The sequence below is a fragment of the Aythya ferina genome (assembly GCF_964211825.1).
Source record: "Aythya ferina genome assembly, chromosome: Z".
Lineage (NCBI taxonomy): Eukaryota > Metazoa > Chordata > Aves > Anseriformes > Anatidae > Aythya > Aythya ferina.
Window position 1 is genome coordinate 28,148,560 of NC_140299.1, and position 16,716 is coordinate 28,165,275.

Here is a 16,716-nt window from a genome sequence, read left to right on the forward strand (position 1 = left end):
AACAGTAACCACTCCCTCCCTGGCATGGAGCTCCTGCATCTCAGTGACTGGGTGATCCAGCATGCATCCCATGGCATCCCACTCCATCCCACCGCATCCCACTGCATCCCATGGCGTCCCATCTCATCTCACTGCATCTCATCATATCCCACGACATCCCACCACATCCCACGGCATCCCATCACATCCCAGTGCTTTCCACTGCATCCCATCTCATCCCACCGCCCCCGCCCCACCAAGTCCCACCCTCGGCCGGTCCGGGGGAGGAGAGTTCAGCCGGGACGCGGAGGGGTCGCTGCGCGGCCGGCGCCGTCGGGGGGCGAGAGCGGGGACCGCCGTCGGTTTTGGGCATCGCGCAGCCGCAGTGCGGGCGGCCGGCGGTACAAAGCGGCCGGCGGAGCGGCGTGCGGGATGCTCGCCCCCGCCGCGGGGCCCCGGCGGGGCGCCCAGACCGCGGGTGAGCGGTGGGAGGGGGGCGAGGGAAGCGGAGTCCCCCCGGAGGGGACGGAGCGGGAGGGGACCCGCGGGGTTCCCCGCCGTCGGGTGAGGGTCCCCCGCCCGGAGCTTCCCGCGGGGCGGGCGGCGGTATGCGAACTTTTTTTTTTTTTTTTACGTCTTTTTGTTTATTTAATTGTTGTATTTATTTTGTCACCGTGCTGCAGGGGAAAGCCGGCGCTGCGGTGGCGGGGCACAGAGCACTGCCGAGCCGCACGCCTTGCCGGTACCCCTGTCCCTCGGCGCCCCCCCCGAGAGCCCGCAGCACGCCGGAGGCAGGTTTCTGCTGCTTGTCTCGGGAACTGAACCTGTCCCGTGTGCACGTCTCGGGGCCGAAGAGAGGGGAGATGGGGAGGCACCTGTGTAAGGGGGGAGCGAGGCTGGGTGTCGGCGTGGGGAGCGGGTGGCATCCACAAAGGGAGCTGTGCTTCGGTTAAATGGACTGCCTTCGATACCGTCTGACCTGTGAGCCAGCACTTAAAAGTAGCGATTTTTCTTTTGGGGCGGTGGAGGTGGGAAGCTTTGGGTTTTAGTGCCCAGTTTATGAACGTGCATTAACTTTGGCTGCTGTGCTTAGATCTCGAAAAGCACTTAAAGACGTCATGGTGTTTCTGAAAACTGTTTTATTCTTTCTGAAACAAAGAACGTGAAAAGGCCCTATAAGTCGATGTATGATGGTGTTTAAAAACTTATTCAGGCATAATTGTAAGCCTCGGTACTGCAAATGACTTTCTTGTGACTGGCCCTGGGTTTTACTTAAGACCAAGCTATGTTTAGCTTTCTTGTTCTGATGTTAAGGTCAGTCGTGGTGTGCTTTTCGTAAAATCAAAGCTCTAAAATATTTAATTAACAGCATAGCCCTTCTGGCAATTCTGTAGCTTAGTTGACAACCTTGAATCTTGGCTAGCCAAGAAAGGTGGCCACGACAATTTGCTGATTGAAAATATCAGATGTCTTGCCCTTTTACTTCACTCTTTCTGATGGGGTGGCTGGCTCTGATTAAAGGTTGTGTGTGCATGTTGTGAAGAAAGTAAAATATGTGAGAGGTGGAAGGCGGCTGATTGGTTTAATGCACGTTTTAGAAGGGTTGAATCCTAGAATAGGCACCCAAGGTAGAAAGAAAGCCCTGACTTTCAGTGGATTTTCAAGCCCTTGGAATTACTGCTGGGGTCTTCAGGAGTCCAGTTCCTGAGGGGAGTGGTGCATGTGGGTCACAGCTCCTGGTTGGGACCAAGCCAGCAAGTTGCATCTATGAAGTCTTGTCTCTCCTCCAGCTGGGAACATCTGGCTCGTGTTAGTGGCTAGGTAAAATGGGATCAGATCCCCAGAATGCTTCCTCAGCAGAAGGTGTCTTGCGGCACAGGAACTTGTGTTGTTCCTCCAGCAATTTTGAGTCAGAGGTTGTACCTCTGTTGTGTGGGACCTGGGGGGACTGGCTGTGTGAGTTCATAGTGTGAGCATCCCGTGGGGTGTAGGTGCATGTGGGAAAACATGGCTCTCTCTGACAGGACAGCATTCAGCAGCAGTATAACACCAGGCTGGGCAGAGGTGTAGGTGGCTACAGACACTACTGCTGATCTAAATCTGTGATTAACCCATCATGTGCTTGTTGGTGGTGTTTGATGTTACTCTGAACTCTTATGTGATGTCACAGTGAGATTTTTCTGTCTATTGCCTGAGTCCCAGCCAGAGGAAAACTCATCAATTAGTGTGGATGGTTGTCTGGTGGCAAACATGATACTGCCATTAAATAAATTACTGATGACTGCTCTGGCTAATTTGTTGACAACTTCTGTAGCACTCCAGCTTGTAGAGGAGTCCCCAGTGCCTCAGGTTTTAAACTTGCATAAACCTGCATCCTTTAGAGATTAAGTCTTAGTTTAAAATTGCACTGGGGAAATTGAGGACAAAACTTGGCCCTCAACTGGAAACTGAAGGTGGAGTTTTTAGGTGCTGCTTGAGCAGGTTTCTAAACACTACTTCCATACCATGGGCAGAACTGGCAATGGATGTATTTCTCATACCATGAATGGCATCTGTATGAGACGAGTCTTTTCAATCATTCCCCCTGTATATGTTTGCCTTTTAGGCAGTTTTCTTGGGCTTGTAAGCTTCTGGTACTGCTTATGGTCTTGTTTTCTGCAGTGCCCTGTGCATCTAAATAATAGATGCTGAAAGTGAAATGAAAACTTCTAAATGAAGAGTCTCTTTCGTAAATGATACAGAGCTGTCAGAAATAGGCAGCTGATCCTGCTTTTAGTTACCAAAGCATTAGTTGTTAATTGAGGACAGTTGCAAATTTTCTTGTGGTGTCAGCACCTATTGTAGTGGTAGGTCATGGAAAAGGAGGTTTTTCCTAGTCATTTAGCTAATGGAATTGGCTAATGGGGCATGGTGGGAGTTTCAGGCGTCGCTGCTTGTACTGTCTGATCCATCCAAACTTGCCTGTGTGACTTAGAAAGGGAAGAAATGCAGAACTCCCAAGGTGGCTTGAAAGCTCATGTGTACGTACATGTGCAAGCATGATTTTTTTTCCTAGATTTTTGTGCATTGTGGCAAGATGACAAGTGTTAAGCTAATAGGTCGGTTGTGTCATAATGATGAGGAGTTCGCTTGGAATCACAACACAAAGTGAACAACCAACAACTTGCAAAAAGTTTTGATTCCACCTAACTTTCTGACAATGCAGTATATGTAGTTTGTGAATAACTTTCTAACTTTTTGTGTGAATAAAATTCTAACTTTATTTTTTTACTGGATTTACTTAAAACATTTTTGTTTGAATTTTATTCTGACTTCTTATATACAAATCTTATTTAATTACTTACAAAAGATACATAAGTTTGTCTTGACTAGAGATTCAGATTTATGATCAAACTTAATGTGTTTGGTTCTAGTGGGAAATGATTCATCTTAAGTATCTTAAAAGTATCTGTTTTTGCGGTTGAATAATTGGCAGTGCTCTAAAAAGCATTTAGGCATCTCATGGAGAAATCACGGAAACCACTTAGGCTTGTCAACTTTGATACTCCACAGTTATCTCTTACTACCATTATAGATGCTGCCTGTTGAGGTGAAATAATGTGCAAGCTGTCTGTATGTAGACGGCTGGGGCCCAAAGAGAAATAATAGTACAAGTCAGGAACAGGGTAGTTGATTATTTCTTGCAGTTATATATTTTGTGAAGGTTACTCCTAGCCATGTTGTACTGTGAATTATACTCTAATTTCTATCTCACTTGCTTCCTACATGTATTTTACTCAGGAAAGCTGTCTGCAATCATGACAGCTATGTTGAGACTGGAAGTTAAATCTGAAGACTGGTTTAAGGCATAATCATGTTATTCTTACAAAATTTTCCCTGGCAACCTCTGCAAGATAGCAGAAAGATGTGTACAGTGATAGTCATTTCTTCACCATTAAACTGTACTTTTCCATTGATGAGGAAAACAGGAAATGACTTTTCAGGTGTCAACTGTTGGTACTGAAAATGCTTTCTGAGCTTTGCTAGTAATGCAAGGACTGCTGTCACTCAGATCAGATGCTCTTTCAGTCTGTCCTCACTTCCAGGCTGTCACAGGCCCTAGGCTGTTACCCATGTATGAAACTCAACAAGTAGTTTAGCTAAAGCATAAGGTAAAGAAGGCACCTTGCTAGACTTAAAATGCTGCCACAGGCTTCCCTTGGCAGCTTATATCAATTTTTAGTCTCTTTCTGCTCTCAGAAATGTTTGTGATTTCTAATTAGAACTATACTGGAGAAGGACACCTGACAATTAACCATGAGTCATAAGTTTGCGTTTCAAACATCCCTTTAATTCCTCAGACAAGTTAGTATACTGAAGGCAGAGGCGTCAGGCATGAACAGTTGAAACTTAAATGTAGCTAAGCAAATCTGTCAAACAAGTCTGGTCTTTTTGTTAACCAAAGTACTGATCTTGAAAACGTTTTCACAGGCTTCCTACTGCACACAGGAGCCACCACTAGACCCTGGTATCTCATCCAACCCTGGTGTGCTGGAGGCTGCAACACTTCCCTAAAACAAGGCCTCCTGAGGAAAGTGGTCTGTTGAAGGGTGGTGGCTGGTTGAATTACAAACGAATGGGAGCTGGAGCTGCTTCAGGGCCAGCTGGTAGACATGGGCCACCCGGGGGAAGGACAGCAAGGACACCTCTGTGCAGCTTGGGCCTGCGTTCAGTGCACCTCTCAAGTGACAGACCAGATGGCTTGCTGGCCTGCCATGGTTTGGCAGCCTTCTTAGCCCATGCCTTATGAAACTTTGGCACTTGCCATGGAAGTAGAGGGTGCCCTTCCCATCTGTAAATGCCCTGAGCTCTGTTGGTGGAGGTTGCCAAGTATCTGTGGTTTTCTTTAAGGCCTGCCTTCTTCCATGCCCGGAGGGAAGCCCATGCAGGGTTGTGAGGCTACAGCACGCTGGCTGGCGTGGGTTGTGCTGCCGCTGCTGTGTCTTCTGCAGTCCTGCTCTCTCAGTCCATGGTCCACCATGGCTCAAGCAAGTGTCCTCTCCTCAGGTGGTTTCTCTCCTTCACCTGGCTGCTTTCAATAGGGAGGCAGCGGAGGGGCCTGTGGCAGCCCTGGCTGCTCACGTGGGTTGCAGGGAGAAAATAACAGCCAAGATGTTAATTTTCCAGCAAGGCTCCAGTCCCAGTAAGGCTGCTCTGTGCTGAGGAGTTTTATAACAGAGGTTTTGAGAAATGTGTAGTATTTGCACACACAAGGTTGGGGAGGACTAATCTGTCCCTTGCCTTATGACTTGTATCAGTCTGTAATTAGCAGACATTGTATTTTTTTTCTCTTATCATTAAATCCCTAGTTGTTGTTGTTTGTTTTTCCCTGAGGACTTTAGGGTTGCCAAGCATGGCTCTGGATAATACTATTACCTGTACAATCCTTCTCTCAGCCTCACCATGCTGATAGTCTTCATGGATTGCAGTGATGATGACTTCTGTAGCATGGATCTGTATGCACACATGCACATGCGACCAGAAGTGGAAGTAGTCAATATGTTTTTTTATTCTTTTGTTGTTTTGGCCTCCCAATTGCATAGCTTGATCATACCTCATCCTTGAGATAAGAAGCTCTGATTTACCTTTTATGTGCCTTTCTTTATTTTATGTAATTCCTTAGCTGCTTCCATATAGTGCTTTCTCAATCTGTTAAAAGCAAGAGTAGTTTCTTTTCTGAGACTTTCATTATTTTGGCACATTTCTGATCCCTTTCCAGATCTCCAGTGTAATTATTAGGGGGGAAGGTGCTGCCCAGGTTGACCCAGGTGGTTTTGCACCATGAACTTCAGATATGGTGCTGGAACTGCAGCGGTGTCTCTTGTTGCCATCGCTATGAATCCTTGCACCTCCTTGCTTTTCCCTGCAGGGCTGCAGCCTGCTGCAAACCTGTGCCCCACTGAGATGATCGAAGTCTCCTCCTGTCCTCCTGCTGCCAGCTTCTTTGTGAAGGCACTAATATTAATGGGCTGTGGGACAAAACTGCTTGGGAGCACCAGATGTGTCTGGAAACAAACCTGTTAGACCTAGATCAAGGGGTGGGCAGCAACCCAGTTCCAGCACAGAGGTGAGCCATGACTTTGTGTCCATTAATTCCTGACACTAGGATTCCCCCATGAGCCTGTGGAAGCCAGCGTGGCTTGTTCTAAAAGCTGTCCCATTGACAAACATCTCTGAAAGTGGTGAGCAGGAGCATCCTACTCTGCACGTGGGATTTGGAAAATGCCTTTGCCTCGTGTTTCGTATTCATGCAGAGATGGAAGAGTATAGTTTAAAATAGTGATTTCCTGAGTTATTCTGACTTTTTTATATGTAACGGTTGGGAGTCTCTCCTGGAGTGAGACATGTCAAAGGTTGAATGTGTTTGTTTAGGTGCATAAACATGGCTGTGTATGTTAGGACTTCTGTCACAGTGTTTTCATTCACTTCATGAGCTGCTAAATGAGAAAAGGAGGGGTCTCATTCCAGAGCTGCTTTGGAACAGCTGTGTCAAAAAACCCAAAGGACTGCAGACAATAGTAAACTTTCTGCAAATGTTGCTCTTTTCATCCCTGTCTCAGAATATGGTAATGCAGAGGATCTCTAAGGGTTACTCCCAGCTAATCCGGTTTGGACAGAGAAAGAAAGATACATCAGTTTTTTTGCAGTTCTTCAGTACTGTGCCAGAGAACTTGCCAAGAAGTGCAGTGACTGGAAAGAAAAAAAAAATAAAATCTTTGTGTTGAGACTACAGCCTTTCTTTCTCTTGTTTTTGGCTTTTAAGTGTTTTAAAATTAGGATATAAAAAGTAACAAAGGACAGTCAAGATGTTGATTATCAGACAAAGGTAAGGGGACATGACCCATGCATAATTACTAATGAAACAATATTGTGAAACTTGTGTCTCTGATTTCCAGGCTTCCGACAGAAAAGTCTGAACAAAAGAGTTGATAGGTCTTTTCTGTTTTGCAGTTTGGCAAAGGGAATTTAAAGCCCGTGGGGCTTTTGTCTTTTTTTGTCTCACCAGTGCTTTGTTAGTAACCCAGATGCTAGTAGACAGGTTCTACTCTATTTCAACTCCTTCTTTTCAGTGTCTACTTGTGATGTCAGTGGTTGATATACTAAGGAACAGCCTGCTTCCCACGGCAAGCCTGGCTTTTGGAGGGCCTTGCTGGAGCAAAGCCTTGCTTTCTTCGAAGTGAATGTGCCTTTAGTTTACACAGCAAAATATCTGCTGAGAGAAGATATTTAGCTGAAACTTTCTTCAGAGTAGGAACTGATGCTGGGGTTGATCCTGCTTTTTGTTGTTGTTGTTCTTTTTTTTTTTTTTTTTTTTTTTTTTTCACAGAATGCCTTAATGTATAATGATACATCTATCTGAATCTGACTTTTAATGCCAGTTACACACAGGTAGACCAAGTTGTATCTGGTATTCTGTGATAGACAACTTTGATATGCATTGTGTACATTTTAGATCACCAAACAAAGGTCAAAATCAGGCAGTTTATTCACCATGATTTGTCATGTAGCTGAGAGTGTGTGCATATCCCTTCAGGCTCCATTAGCATGAGTTAACTTTGCAATTGGGTTTCTGGGGCAAACAGGGACAGGAAGCAGAAGTAATTTTGCAGGCCAGGCTCAGCTTTTTTGCTCATTGCAGTGTAAGTGCACAAGAGACCAGAAGTAAAAGATGATCGCGGTATAGCTGGAGAAATCCTAACGAAGTGGAGGACATTGTCCAAAACTGCATATGGACGCTATGGAAAACCATACAAGTACACCAAGGTGGGACTTCATGGCTATCCTAAAGTAGGGTTTCCGTAGCTCCTGTGTCTTTCAGTATACCTCCTAACTTGCTCTGTGTTCTCTGGCTTTCTGTTCATCTGTCACTGTTACCTTTTCTTGCAGAGACTGGCAACCAAAAACTGGCTTGCTGAGTAAAGATGAGTTGTCCCTATGAAGATGTTAATAAAAATGTATGTTTTAAACTTAAAATTCTCTTCATAATCTCATTTTCCACAAACAAAACAAAAAAAAACAGGGAGAAAGTTTCCATGTTAACTGTCACTTCTCATAATTTTAGTCCATGAATTGTTTTGCTGAAGAGCAACTTTTTCTTTTAAAAAAAGAAAAGTTCACTTTGGAAAATGTTAGAGTTCTTGAGCAGGCAAATTTGCATTTTGGTTTCTAATTCAAAGACACCTGAAAAGAGCCAGAAGACTTAATGTGGATTTATGAATGGGATTAGAATTAAGCTGCTTCACAGCATTAAAAAAAAAAAAAAAAAAAAAAAACACTTTACATTTCTCAATAAAAAAATTGCTTTTAAAACAACACTCTTTATCCCTGACTAGCCTTAAGATTTTACAGAAAGCAACACAAGAAGAGATTTTCTTTTAAGTTCCATTCCCTCATGATGTGGTATTGAAATAACTCTTAAACTTTTAAGTTGCTTTTTTTTTTTTTTTTTTTTTTTTTATGGTAAGCTCTTGAAGAGCTTATTTTCTCAGATGAATCAAAGACTTATTCTGGCTTGGAAATTGGGACTAAATGTTTTCTTCACACATGTACTTTACCTGTAGTCTGCTTGGATTCTCTTATGTGCATGGCCCGTTGGTAGTTTCCCCAGGTAAGAGTCACCTGCAAGAAGACCCTGTGAATCTCTCTGAAATCAGGACGTGATGAAAATGGTGTAGCTGTGATAAGCTGCAGTCTTGTCAGCTTCACTTTGCTGGGCTGACGAAATTCATGCATTTTTCTTAACTCTGTTCTTCCGTGGTTGTTTATTATTATTATTATTATTATTATCATTTTCAAGCAGAAAAGGGCTGAGCAGTGTGTAGTATGAGCTATCTTGCTCTCTTCCTGATCCCATCAGTGATTTATCACTCGGTCTTTATCTCTTGTGTGTTTGTTCTTGCAGTTTCTCACCCCATTACCGCTGCTGCTCATGACCATTGTCATGTTCTTAAGCAACGTGTGAGATCAGTCACATCCACGAAAATACTAGTGGCTGCCAGAGACCTTCTCAGCTGGGGAATTTTAAGGAAAACAAGCCCTTCTTTGTGCCTGTGCACACATCATGACTGTCACGAGTTGCACAGTAGGCGTGCTAAGGAGATGCTGCTGGCCGGCCGTGGCATCAGCCCCGCGGGGAGCTCTTGCAGCGGCAGCACTCCTGCACCGACCTCTCTCTCTGCTGGATCTTGGGACCAGGAAAGTGTGGTAGAAACAGCCTGGTGTTGTTCATGAACCTTTAAAACAGCGTTCCTCATGCTGTAAGAAATTGTTGTTTTTGGCTGGAGTAAAGCTGGGAGAGCGTCAGGTCTGTTCCATGTGCAGCAATTCCTTCGGTTAGCCTGGGGGAGAAAAAGCAGAAGGGGTGTGCTTGTAGGGCTGAATATCAAATCACTGGCTGAGGATGTGTTAAGTGCATGTGTTTATTGCTCCTGATGCTGGTATGTTTTTGATATCAGCAACTTGCCAAATACCACGGGACGGACCTGCAGTTTGTTTCAGCCGGTGTAGGTATTAGCGACAAAAGGTCTTGCTGCAAGGCTGCGTGTGAAGTTTTGCATCCATGAGCACAGGCTGAGACGGGAAGGGACCCATCTGCTGTGACCTAAAGACTCCTGCAGCAACCAGAATCAGCCCTGGGTATTGTACCTGCTCTCACCCCCCTTTACCAGGCAGCAAAGCCCCCTTGGCCCCCGTCTGCATTGCTCACATTCCCGCGATGCCTGTGCCTGTTCGTGCACGCGTGGGGTCGGCAGGGCTGGTCCTTCAGCTCGGCCGGGAAACCACAGGAGTCTGCCTGCTCCTGTCCTCCCTCAGTATCCATCGGAGCCCCCCTGCCCGCATTGCTCGCATTCCTGAGTTGTTTCAGTCGGGCAGGCGCTCTGCTTTGGAGACTTACCGCTGCGTGAAGGAGTCGCAGCAGCTTGCTTGTAGCTACACCTTCGTGGAAGGGCAGTGATTTACAGCCCTTTCCCCCCAGTTTCAGGAACAGCTTGGTGCTCTGGTGCTGGTTCTGGGTGGCTCCAGGCCTTTTGGTGACAGCAGGTCAGTGATGTGACAGAGGCATGTAAGAGCGTGCAAACAAGGGGCTAGATTTTTGGCTGTGCAGGGTCTGAAGGAGAGTGGTGCAGTTGTGGAGGAGGCGTGGTGCTCCTGAATTGGCTCCTGGAGTCTCCACGGCTGTTGTGTAGGGAGGAAGTTTCACTGCAATTTCAATTAAAAGGCCTTTTCTCCCCTTCTTCCTCCAAGCAACTTGTTGATTTGCATCACAAAAGTTGGCCAGCGTTGTCTCCTCTGTAAGCTGCAGAAAATAAGATCTCTTCAATTGCTCGAGTAAAAATGGTCTGATTTATGCATGTCTTTATGCTCTCTGGTGCCTTTGAGAGCAACTGTTAATTGAGCTGGTCAATACTGTATTATGCAATGTCAAGTTACAGCCATTCTGGTACCAGTGCTGGCTGGCTGGGGTGACTGGTGCCCTGCAGAGGAAGAAGACAGGTATGTAAGATGTCTTTCCCTGAACATCCAATCTTCAGAAACACTGGGCTGGTGTTCCCCTGTCTAACCAAATCTCTGCCAGAGATTTTTTGAGAAAAACATAAATTGCAATTAAATGTGTGTGTAGCTAGGAGAATGGCACTTACTATTTTCTCTCATCCAACAGCACTTTCTATGCACATTAAACTTAGTCAAACTGACTTCAGCTGAGCTGGGGGCTGGAGTGTTTAGCCATGTTGATTTCTACCCTGGAGTTGCTGAGACACAGATTTACTCTGATGTTCCTGCCTTAAGTTTCTGTGAAAAGATGCATGAGCATGGGAAGTCCTTGAAAATGTGTTTGGTGTGTCTGTACTGTAGGTCAGAAGCAGGTACTTTGTTTTCTCCTTTGTGTCAATCTTTCTTTGTCTGCCTAAAACCCGTAGTAGTACAGAGGTTGTCAGAAGGGGACAGAACAAGTAACAGAAATCTGTATTGCCTCAGTTTTGTTTCTGTACTATTCTGCAAAACCGTAGTATAAATGTTTCTGCTCTGAACAGGAAGCCTAAACATGGGAAAAGTGTTAGGGTTATCAGAGGAACATTTTATTTTCTTTCCCGTGTAAAATCTTCATTTGGACTTGTGGTTGAATACTTCAGCGAGGCTGACTTTGTCCTGTCCAAATCCAGAGTAGTTTTCTTTGCCAAAAATTGAGGTAAGACCCAGATAAAACCTAACATGTGATGAGTATCTAATTCCTTTAAGAACTGTGTTCTCTTGCAATGAGTTACTCACATAAAAGCAACTGCTAAACCATGTCTAGACTGCAGAGTCCGGGATTCAACTGAATCTAATTAAAGCAATAGTGGCTTGCAGGTGAGGATTTAACTGCAGTAGATCATTGTAGCTTCTGCTACAAAGAGGCTGGTCTTATCTGAGATGGGTTTTGACTTGCATACAGAGGTAAATTAAAGTCAGCCAAAATGGTGCTTTCCCCCACTTGTCTAGCCTGCTACACAGTGAGAGGTATCTGCCTGCAGCAGGATGAATGAACAGCTCGTGGAGATGTAGTCTTCAGCACAGTGTCCTAAGGAAAGCTAAAATCAATTTCCTGCTAATTTTGGTGAATTAGGAGGTAGTTCTGGAGGATTAGCAGGATGCTTCTGACTGCACCACGTGAATATAAGGCGGCTGAAAGTATCCCTTCTAGATGTACCAGTTCTGACACTGGGGTTAAACTTGCTCAAGGGGTAGCTCTGTCTGGGCCATGCCAGCTGACCGCCTTCCTGATTAAGCTGGACTTTTTCATCCCATCTGTGCCGATTGCCTCATCCTGACCACTTAAGCCACGTTGATTACCAGTTGAGTATTGATTGAGGGGGATTAGGGGAGGCCTGGATGCCCAGCGCATCTGGTTTCTCCCAGCTGCCCACAAGCTGCTGGTGTGGAAGCCGTTGCACCGCCTGCAGGTCCCTACGGGAGTTGCTTGGGATAGCTTTCTTCAGGGTGAAGAGGCACACTGCAACTCCTGGCTTCTGGTACTTCTACCTCGTGGCCTTGAATGTTTGCCCAGAAGTGTCTGTGAAACATCTCTGCTGTTCTCATGCTTTTGCTATTCCTCTGCCTCAGCTCTCCTGACTCCTATTTCCTGTAACTTTTCTATCTAGCACATGCTTTGTTCACTCCCCATCAACTTGTGCCTGCTCCTCCTCTTTCATAGCAAGAAAAAAAAAAAAAAAGATAAAAAGTAAAAGGGCTGGTCCTGATAGATCTCAGGCTCCTCTGTCGAATCTGGCAAGTAAAACTTTGTCTTGAGAAACTGTTCCTTTACATTTTCAGTCTGTCATCAAATTTCTGTTAGTCCTGAACTTTGTCTTAAGGGAATATTGCAGGAGTGATGAGTCAACTGTGCAGTTACTTTTCCCTTCATTACAAGGGGGGGAGGAGGTAAGGAAGGAATACAGGTGCCTCTCATAACGTAGCAGCACTGGGCAATAACTGCAACTTTTCAGGCTGATGCAGTCCTGTGAGCTGTTATAGTCTGGTTATGGAAAAAGAGGTGTTAGGCTGCTTGGCTATTCTTGGTACTCAGAGTTGCAAAGAAAAAATATCTGTAACTAATGAAAGATGCACACAGTACTTCCTGGCAAGCTGCGGAGAGGAAACTTTTCTCAGCAAGGCATGTTGGCCTGAATTTTGTCGTGTATGTGTGTGCGTTTCTTGCATTTCTGCTGTCATATTGGAAACAGTATAAAATCAAACTGGGAGGGGGAAAAGAAGGGAAAAACACATTTGCCAGGGGTCACAGAATGCAAATGTTTTCAGATGTCACAGGTGCTGCTGTTAGTCTGAGATGCTTGCATCTGGGCAGTGTGGGCTGTGGACTGTCCCCGACATGTGTTCTGTGTATGTCAGAGGCTCTGACCAGCTGAGTCTGCAGCAGTCTGGTATTTTCTTAGCTGTGAATGCTGACTTACATACACATGGCATTTGACCTGACCTTTTGATTTCCTTTCATTAAAGTGTTAATTGAGTGGTGATTGTTACAGGGCTGCTAACATTCTGGGAGAAGTATGGCCACGACTGACTTGTGCTTTACATTCCTGTATGAATTATGTTTTGTTATTGTGTGTGTGTGGGGGGGGAAAGCTGTTGTACACCATGGCTGGCTTATGATTCACTTTGGATGGCCCAATTGGGACTGAAGTCAGGTGAGGTGAGTGATGGTAATGGTACTGTCAGCACTGATATTGAAGCTGAAGATAGACATGCAGGTAAAGAAGGCTCCTAGTTATTGTGGAAAAGGGATAATATTCATCTTCTTAGACTGAGATCCGAAGCTTCTCCCTGATTTAGGAAATCTCTGCTTGTTCCATCCATTTACTTGGCTGCTTCTTGAAAACTTCATTTTAAGTCACAGTTTAATTTCCTTCTGGAGGAAGGACGACCCTTCTTACTGTCACCTTGCTGGCCATCTCAAGTGGCAGGAACTGCATTGTAAGCTGGATGCCTTGTCCAGGAGAGTTTCTCCTCTGTTGCTCTGGCATTTGTCAATCCTGTTCATGATGGAAGTTGCAGGTTGTTGTGATATTTTAACTCCTGACCTAACACCACATGAGCATTTCCTCTGCTCTTGCCCAGTTTGCTTGCTGCCCTGTTTGGCCAGCAGCTGTGGAGCCGGGCTGGCTTTGTCTCTGGGTTACACACAACGCTGGCACATTGCTGCTGTTCCCTTATGGCTGCCGGTGTGCTGGCACGAGTGTCAGGCTGAGCAGGAGGCTGCAAAGGTGAAATGTTGGTGCAAGAGCATGTGCAGGGCAGGGTGGTGTAGTCTTGCAGTCTTGCAGTGATGCTCAGGGGAGGGGGGGGAAAGGGGGAAGGAGAGCAGGCTGAGTATTTGCATCACAACAGAGACTTGCAGAGTAATGTCAGTTCTGGATCTAGCCTTGGTTCAAAGCACCGAGAATGGGTTTTATTAAGTTTATCCCTTTGTGCTGTGAAGCTTGAAGACACTGGTGCAGCCAGACCTTGGCAGGTCGAGTTGCACATCCGAGAGCTGCTTGGCAACCAAAACTCATTTTAAAGAAGTGTTAGAGTAACAAGTCTGGCACAAGGAGGAGTTTCAGAAGTTCAGCTTTATGCTGTCTGTAGGAAAAGTTAATAAATGTCAGGGGTATCTCAAGGGTTCTTTTTTCCTATCATGCTTTTTGTGTGCTATGGTTAGTTCCACTGAGACTGTAGGATCGGTTTCTCAAAGGCTGGTGATAAAATACATCAGTTAAAATGAGGATGAAGGCTGGAAAAAACTACTTAGTTTCATGGACTGTTCCTTTCAACACCTTGAATTAATAGCGTTTTTTTAATTAAGAGTTCATCATACCAGAACTATGTAGCAAGTCATACTTCTAATCTGCTTCCCCTCAAGCTGCATTTCTTTGTAATTGCCAGGTGCTGTATATGCTAGTAGAAACAGAGGAAAATATGAATATATCTGTGCTAGAAGAATATCTGAGGGAGGATGTTGAAAGCAGGCTGCTAATATCAGGTTTTTTTTTTATTTATTTTTTTTAGGTTGTGGGTTACTGTGTGAATACTTCATTTTAAACAGGATAAAAGGAGAGGGCTATTAAACCATAGTTCTGCCTTCACTTTTCCCATCTGGTGTCTCAGATCTTTGTTAAGCTCACTTGTCTCTCTCCCAGCTCAGGACCAAGGGTCAAAAAGGGGTCACTGCATTTGGAGCTCTGACAGTGCCTAAGCATCCTCTGGAGAGAAAAACAAAGAAAAAACGTCTCCCCTTCATCCCCTCCCCTGTCCCTGGTTGTAACGCATCCAAGAGTTTTTGCTATACCTTGGTGATGTCAGAGTGTCCTGCAGCAGCTGTTCACATGTTTTGGTGGGCTCCCATTCCACCAGCTCCCACCAAAAGTTTCATCTAAAGAAGAAACAAGCTGTAAATGCAGACTACCATTTGCTCTGCTACCACCACCTAAATCTTCCCCCGCTGGCTGCGTGGCTTCAGTGCCAGCTCACAGCACAACTGTGACAGCTGGTTGGTGTCCAAAGTCCTTTGTGTTGTTTCAGCTTGTGTCAGGAAATGATCTGTCAGAGGATCAAAGCACTGATGGACTGAAATTTTTTTTTTTTTTTGCCAAACCACAGCTTTGACACAGATGAAAATATTTTCTGGTAATATTCACAATATACTCATGGGGGCTACCAGTCCCCTGACACAGGAGTGATTTCTGGCGTTTGTGCAAATCAGTGGGGCTGGCATGACTGACCACAGTGGACTGCTAGAGCTTGCATTTGGAAATAAGACCAGGTGTGCATGTGGAAACAGGAGAAGGTCTCTTAGCTGGTCATCTGTTACAGCTCTTAAACCAGTGAACAACAGGCTCCCAGACAGGTGCCCATGTTCCTTTGCCTGGCACTGTCCTGGCCCCTGGGGGCTCAGTGACTCACAGCTTTGTCTCTTAAAGCTTGGACACCTGGGATGCGAGCAAGACCCAAAATCCTTCTTTATGGTGTGCAAAGCCTCCAAGGATGTGAAAGGCTGGTGCTGAAGGGCTGTGTAGTTGCAAGCAGGTGGGGTCTGTGCTCTGGAGGGGAGGAATAAGATTGCTGGTACCTGGTGAACTCTGGTCTATTGGAGTAGTTTTTGTCTGATAGACCTGAGGGCAGTCACAAGAAACAGGTGGTGTCAGGATGCCTGAGTGATATCAGCAAGGAGTTGTGTGGAGACACACAGAAAAGACCTGAAGTGAGCTGTTAATCGGTAACATCCCACAGTGAGTCATCCCGACACTGCCTGTGATACCAAGCAGTGATGTACACAGTGTAAAAGGAAGGAATGTGTGCAAGTGAGTTTATCCCAAGTACAGAAGGACACACCCTCAATTTACACACACACACACACACAAAAAGAAATGTTTATGGCATTGTATTGCTCCTGAGAATGAAAAAACGAGTTCAGTAGGAAAGAAGAGACTCTGCCTTTATACATTGTGCTCCATCTCATGCTTCAGATCTGATAGCATTAGAGTGAAATGCTCAGTAATCATCTGGAGGATAGCCATGTAACTTCTGCTTACCCAGACAAGCTGCTGGCCACCAGCACTCCTGGTTCAGCCTGTTTGTGTCTCCAGGTTCCTCTGGCCATCCTCTTCCAGGCTGAAGAACAGCTTGAAGCCAGCCAGTCTCCTCACAGAGGAGCTTGTCCATGGGAACCGATTAACCTGCAACAGGGTATCATCAGTGGAGGATTTCTGCTTTAAAATCTCTTTGTGTATGTAAATTATATATGTTCCTCTCGTTTGCCCAGAGCAAAATCTGGTGTATTTCAGTCTCTGGTCCTGACACTTCCCTTCTTTAGCTGTTGGCTCTGAATTGCACACCTGAGACTGAACTGCAGGTGTCTTCAGATTCAAACCAAGTAAAGCATTCTTCCTTCTTTGATTTCAGGGAAGCTTGTGTTCCATGGTAAGGCAAGAAATTACAGTCCTTTTCTCAAGGGAAAAATGTATCTGAGGCTGCTGGGCAGGAGGGAAGAAAAGCAGTTTCAGGATAGGGACAAAGGGATGGGAAAGCTGAAGCAAGAAAACACAGTTGACTAGGTGCACATCTGCCATGCATTCCACTTATACAGTGTGCTCGGGGGTGACATGACACAGCATATATGGCATAGTCAAATCCTTTACATTACTGATTGTCCAGCTGTCCTGT

The 16,716-nt window shown here is 45.4% G+C and overlaps 1 protein-coding gene across 5 annotated transcripts in view; it reads left to right on the forward strand.

Moving 5' to 3' along the window:
* The first annotated feature begins 319 nt into the window (after positions 1 to 319).
* KANK1 (KN motif and ankyrin repeat domains 1) overlaps positions 320 to 16,716 on the forward strand; it is a 127,504-nt gene continuing 111,107 nt past the window's right edge. For 2 of the 5 annotated variants that reach the window (XM_084505272.1, XM_084505277.1), the window contains exon 1: positions 320 to 457. The gene's annotated coding sequence lies outside the window, so the exon portion shown is untranslated. Of the gene's footprint in view, positions 586 to 684; positions 771 to 9,923; positions 10,060 to 16,716 lie in introns of those variants that run through there. The other 3 variants (XM_084505274.1, XM_084505276.1, XM_084505275.1) reach the window with 3 other exon arrangements.